This window comes from Aulonocara sp. 'chitande type north' Nkhata Bay, linkage group LG22 (genome assembly GCF_057382095.1).
Source record: "Aulonocara sp. 'chitande type north' Nkhata Bay isolate Kocher_YH1m ecotype deep benthic linkage group LG22, A_spYH_male_GT1.1, whole genome shotgun sequence".
NCBI lineage: Eukaryota > Metazoa > Chordata > Actinopteri > Cichliformes > Cichlidae > Aulonocara > Aulonocara sp. 'chitande type north' Nkhata Bay.
Genome location: NC_141364.1, coordinates 24361554 through 24368234, shown reverse-complemented (window position 1 = coordinate 24368234; position 6681 = coordinate 24361554).

Below are 6681 nucleotides of genomic sequence, written 5' to 3'. Positions count from 1 at the left end.
CTGATGAACAGTATTAGGTAAGACTCTATAAAAGCAGAACTTCCTGTCAGTTTGCTATTCTGAAGCATTTGCTATAATCTTCCCAGGAATCTTTCAAATTCACCCCAAAATGAAAATATGCAAAACTGTAACAAACTCATCACCTACATTGCAGACTTTGCACAGCTTTGATAGGACTTTAGATGTCAAAGTTCCAAACAGTAAAATTTAAAAAAGAACTGTTTTGGATGAAAGAGTTGTCAGGCAAACAAACCAAAAGACTTCTGAAACAATGTTCCTTAGAACATGTTTGGCCGTACTGCACAATACCACATTTGGCAAAAACCAAACACAGCATATCAGCACAAACACCTCATGCCATGGTAGAGGAGGAGTGATGATTTTCGCTCGTTTTACAGCCACAGGATTTGGACAACTTGTAGTCATTTAGTCAACCATGAACTCCTCTGTATATCAAAGTATTCGAGAGTCAAATATCTGTCTGACAGCAAAAGCTTGGCCAACACTGGACTATGAAACAGCACTATGAACAGAATAGCTGAAAAAGGTTTTGTAATGGTCCAGATCTCAACCCCAACGAAATGCTTTGGCTAGAGACTCGTGCATAAATTAATGTTCACAAACCTCAATGAACTGAAGCACTGCAAACAAGAGAGGGCCAAAATTTCTCCACAACGATACAAAGACGGATAAAGTCATACAGAAAAGTATTAATTCTAGCAATTGCTGCTAAAGGTGGTTCCACAAACTACTGAATCATGGAATGTACTTGCCAGCAAGAATTGAACATTTATTGAGCTATAACTGATCACACATATGTACTGTACAGTAGGGTACACACACACACACACACACACACACACACACACACACACACACACACACATACATATATATAGATATATCTATATATCTATATCTATATATATATAGATATAGATATATATTTGACCTATATATATCTCTATCTATCTATCTATCTATCTATCTATCTATCTATCTATCTATCTATCTATATATATATATATATATATATATATATATATATATATATATATATATATATATATATATATAGGCTAGACTAAGGCTAGACCCCCCTATGCTAAGCAAGCCGGACGTCGCCCAGATCAACAAGGTCCGCGTCAGGTGTTGAGGAACCAGGGCACCCTGACGAAAAGTGGGCTACTGGAACAAGAAGGCATCGGTGGGCGCCCTCAATCTCCCAGGCCTCTGGCAGAGGACCCGAGCTTGAAGGATAAATCGCCCGCAGGGGCGTGCTGGGTGTTTGTTATATATATATATATATACACACAACTTTTCCTATTTGAATTGCTTCCATCTGGATTAGTTCAATGAAGACTGTGTATTTTCTGATTAGCAAAGTCGTCAAAGTCTATAAATGATAATGTCATTTCATACTTATTTTAAATTGATCAGTTACTGCAGCAACAGCCAGCCATTTACAGTATCTGAGCTGATTTTACAAGCATAGACATGATTGTCTTTCTCACAGATGCCCTCAGTGTCAGTATGCTGCAGCTGTGGCTCAGCATTGCCACATCCATTAATGTCTCAGTATAGAAAAAAAGAAAACATTATGGGCCAAGAACTCAAATTCCTGGATATGAATAAAGAAAATCATTCGTTGGTAACACTAGATAGATAAACATTGTGCATAACAAGTGCCTGTTCATGCAAACGGCCTATCTAGGGGGGGGAAATGTGTGCTATTTATGCAGTTTGATTCCTTTAGTGCGCCTCTGGATATTGAGATGCAGCAGTACGGCCATTTCATCAGCAAGTCAAATATATACTGGCACAAAATCATAGTATTTTGAAAAAAATAAAGGTGATCTTTAAAGAAAAACACAAAAGAATACCATATAAGTAAATTAAATTAATGTTATTAATGCTTTTCATTTAACATTTCTCCACTAAGATAACTATAGATAACATATGTTATGACAGTGAAAATTGTAATTAAACCTAAAGTCAAATCAGAAAGAATACAATAAACAGAGCTAACTTGACCTCTTTAAAAAATAAGCAGACAGCTGTTTTTGTCCATTCAAACAAAGGGCCTAAGTTTAACCCACCTAGCACAATATAGTAGCAAAGCCCATTCAAATGGTGTTAAATGGGTCATGTTGCTTAGTGCAGTCATGAGAAAAAGCACATTACTAGCCAAAGACCTGTGCTTTTCACGCTGTGCCTTGTCTCTCTTGTGACCTCTGGATGGATGCAAATATATGGATGAAACCCATTTCTGCAAACATATAGCTCCCAGTGGATGTCAGTAATGGCAGAGATCAGCTACAACCGCCCTCCTTATGTCTCGGAGGGGTTCAAAAATGGGAGAGCAGAGAAGGAAGTGTCAAGCGATTTCTTCTCCTCCCCAACATAACCAATCCAGGAAGTCGGTCTCCTTTCTCCTTCCTCTTCTTCTTTGAGAATTTCTGCAACTCCACGTGAGACTTTTGATGTTAGTGAGAGCATTAGATGTGACGTGACCCAATGATTAGAACATATGTCATCATCGGAGGAGCACTCGGATAGGGGAAGGGATCGTGCTGGATCTCTGAATGAACAGTGAAGCTTTCATCCAAGACTGCCGCTCCCTTTTATGATGTTGAAGCCTTTGAAATGCACATCTAGGCATTTCTTTATTCAGCTAGGAAAGAGGAATAAAGCTGAACTACTGAAGAGCACTATACACTATACTGGATGGATTAAAAACAACAACAACAAAAACAAAAAAAAATATTATGGTAAAGGTGCTACAGGAGTTTATTTGATTTTTTATTAGATTTTTTTTTTACCTCCTGTGGTCACGGGGACCAAGTGAGATATGGGGAATATGAGGAACAACAGTCCCAGCAATGATATGCGGTAGTCTGCTCGTCTTGACTATATAAAAGTAAATATAAATGCATCTATATATCATAACTGTTCTGTATGACGAGCTGTAAATTTGCTCACTGTGCTGCATAACCCAGGTTTGGTCTTTAGCTCTTGGACGGATGGCCTCAAATATCACTCTAGGATACCGATATACCGAGGAGTTCATAGTCAACTCAGTGACTGCAAAGTATCCAGGTCCTGTGGCTGCAAAACAAGCCAGATCATCACCCCTTCACGGTGATGAAAGGGTGATCTGTTTTTTAATTTTCTTTTAATTGAAAATCTTTTTTTTATTATCTAAAGGATAGAAAATTAGCTTTAGACAAGAATATGAAAAAGCAAAGTCCACTCGGAAATAACCCACATTTTGTTGAGTATGCAACCACCTTGACTGCCCTCCTCTCTCAAGTTTTAAATTCAAAAATTTTTGGCAATAGAAAAATAATCAAAGAAGCTGTCAGGCCATCAGGAGTCGTTTCCAAAAAGCAAGGATAATTATCACTCTTAGTCAAGGATGTGCATGACAACATTGATGGGATTAAAAAAAGAAAAGAACTGTTAAATTTTTGAGTTGGTGCTTAAGGTGACTATGACCAATTTAGAACTAGAAAAGAGGAGGAAAAAAGCAATAGTTGCAAAGGAAAAGAAATTCAAGCTTCTGTAAAAAACTACTTTCTTTTAATTAAAGTGAGGTTAAGGATGGTAGCATGTTAAAATATAGTACTTATTGTTACTTTGGTAATAATGGTCACAGACTGCAATTGAAAGCTGTGTAAAATTACATGTAAAAAGGTTAGTTTGAGTGTCAATGGGTGTGTGAGGAGCCTCTACAGAACTTGAGGAGGAAGCAGCCTTTTTCTAGACATGTTTTCAGTGGCTTCAATTTTCACTTCTTAACCAAATGTCAACTTTGTTTAGAAATGACGTAAAATTGTCTTTTCAAAAGGTTTTTGTTGTTTTCTGGATGAAAAGCTTTTGGAGGGACCCAAAGGCTGAGCCACTTTGAACTACAGCAGTGGCGATGTGTGAGAGTTGAAGACATCTGACCTCTTTAATGGGACTCCACCTGACTCCACTCACCCTTTTAGCTTCTTTCACGACTCTGTTCAAACAAACCTAATGATAACAAGAAAATACACTCAACAAAAATGAAGAGCAGTTATCTGTGTTAGGGTGAAAAAGAGAGAAGAAAAAAATGAGGAAGATAGAAAAAAGCAAGGCAGCAGTGAGTAGAGTAGATGATAGCAATTAAACGCTGCTAGTCTAGTCTCAGCTAAGACAGACCGGCCATTTTGTGAAATAACATGCATCCTCTTTATTGCACGACAGTGTAACTTTGTCTACTGCCAGCCATTTGATTTTGTACAAATCCACTCTTCTGAGTTCGTGTGTTTTTCTGTGTGGCCAGATGCAGCTTTGTGCACCATCTTTTCGACGTCCTTATACTTCTCACCACAATATGTTTATGTGCTGAAAGAGAAATCATTTCCTTCCTTCTTACTAAAACCGATTCTGAAGTACAATTTCACTAAGGCTGCGTTCACACTGCAGGCAAAAGCGCTTCAAATCCAACTTTCTTGACCCTATGCGACCCATATCCGATCATCAGTCAAACAATACTGTTTGGTCTGGGTCTAAACAGAGCGCGTTGTGATGTTTGCATTTAGCAATGAAAAATTTGTTGACTCTTTCCAAACTACTTTGCTGAGTAAGTGATTGTGGGTTTTATCTTTGTAAACTGCATTTAATATTAAAACGTGTCATAAAAAGCCTGGTGCATTTAACCGTTTTCTTTACCAAGCATCAGAGCTCTGGGAAGTTGGTTTAATAGTTGTTTACTTTTCAAAGAATATTTAATGACTGCACGTTGGGAGGAATTTGTGAGCGCGTTGTAATTAATTTGTGGTGTGGGAACAAGCATTTGGACACAACCTCAGAAGATTTGTGCTTATACAAACCAAATTAAACACTGAATAGAGCCACATTAACATTTTGCTCACAAACAGTGACACAGTGTTGTTGTTTCTTGTTTTTCGATCCCATTGTTGAGCTCAATATAAATATTTGAGTAATTAAAACATGAAGAAAGAAACTCGTTGTCTTTCTTCATATACTGCATTAAACATGAAAAACTGTAAGCTCTAGTTTAGAGTTTTACAGCTTGGTGGATTCCAAGAGAGTGGTAACTGATGCGGACTTCAGTGGGTATGTACATGAAGGAAACACAGGTGATGAAGAGTTAGGGGTAGGTATGGTGCTAAGGAGAGAAATCAACATGTTCTCAGGACAGACAAAAGTTGATTTTGCAAAATGGAGAGAAATAGCTATGGTGAAACCATAGTTTAAGAAGAGGGAGGAATATAGAATAACGTATAAGAGTGGCTTAAGGTGGACACAGGAGTAGACAATCTGAAAGAGATAGGAGACGGCAGAGTGATAACAGGGGAGAGTGCAGCTAGCCAATATTGGGTGGTATTCTGTACAATGACTTTGGAAACCAAGAAGATGGATAAAGTAAAAACAAAGACAAAGATTACAAAGGTGGAAGATGAAAAGTGAAAATTGTACAGCATAGTATTCAAAGCAGGAGGCTATAAAAAAAAAGGATAGTCAGGGAGTTGCTCTGGTGACCAGTATAAAGCACAAGTGGTGGACTTAACAGTTCTGGTATCGGTAGCAAATGGCAAAAGCCAGTTGGGCTCCAAGGCAGTGAGCACAGGGCTTACTAGAGAAGGTTGGGCCCTCAGCCCATATTCATGAAGTCTGTTTTTGATTGTTTGGTCACAAAACAGCACCTGTTGTTAATTTCATTAAAACCTAAGCAGCTGAAACTGATTAACAGCCTCCCTCTGCTACTTAACTGACCAAATCAATATCAAAGACGTTTATACTTACTCAGTGCATGAAGAGGATGACAAAGATAGAGGAATATCTAAGGCAGAAGAAGTAGGAAAAAATAGAAAAGCAAAACCAAGAGGACCATGGAGGTGCTTTGTCCACATTCACAACTCACAATTTTCTCCAAAACTCATTATACCTGTGTTAACAAGATAGCGGCTGACTGGGAAGACATGCCTGAAAGGACTTTGCTGATGCCATTTTGAATTAACTGTTCATCTTATAATCCCTTAATGAACATTTCCTATGGGATGCTCAGTCAGCTGCAAAAACAAACAAAAAGTAATGCAAATTTCTAAAACAAAGGACTATAAAGTGTCAGAGGGAGAGAGCTTATTTCATTAATAGAGAAGCTCTAACGTGTACTAAGAGTTCAGCGTTAATTGGTTGCAATAGGGCAAAGGGTAATTGATATTTCTGGGTCAATGTCAATGTAAGCTGAAGTCCCCCTTAGTCCAATACACACCTTGATCCCGTTCTAGCACCCTGCATACCCTGGGTACCACAATCCTTTCTCGTCTCTGCTAAACCAACAGGCCAGCAGGTGGTTAGAGGTCTATAACAAGATTCAGGGCATATCAAATCCCACCATTAGTGAAGAGAACGACAAGGCTTTGAAAGTCAACTAACATTATCTAAGACTATGGTTTTACTGCAAAGGCACAGAAGGCAGAGTAAGGATGAGAGAGGAAAAAAAATCTTGGAAAAGGTCAACCACAGCACTGGTATTTTTAAACTGCAGGAAGATGTAAAGCTACAGAAAAGTGTCAGTGTATTTATTTATTTTTGCTATGCAAGTACTAACTGCACAGTAGCTATATTTGTCTCATAAGATACGACAGTTTATATGTTACTGGTGTTTTCTACTAGTTAAAAATC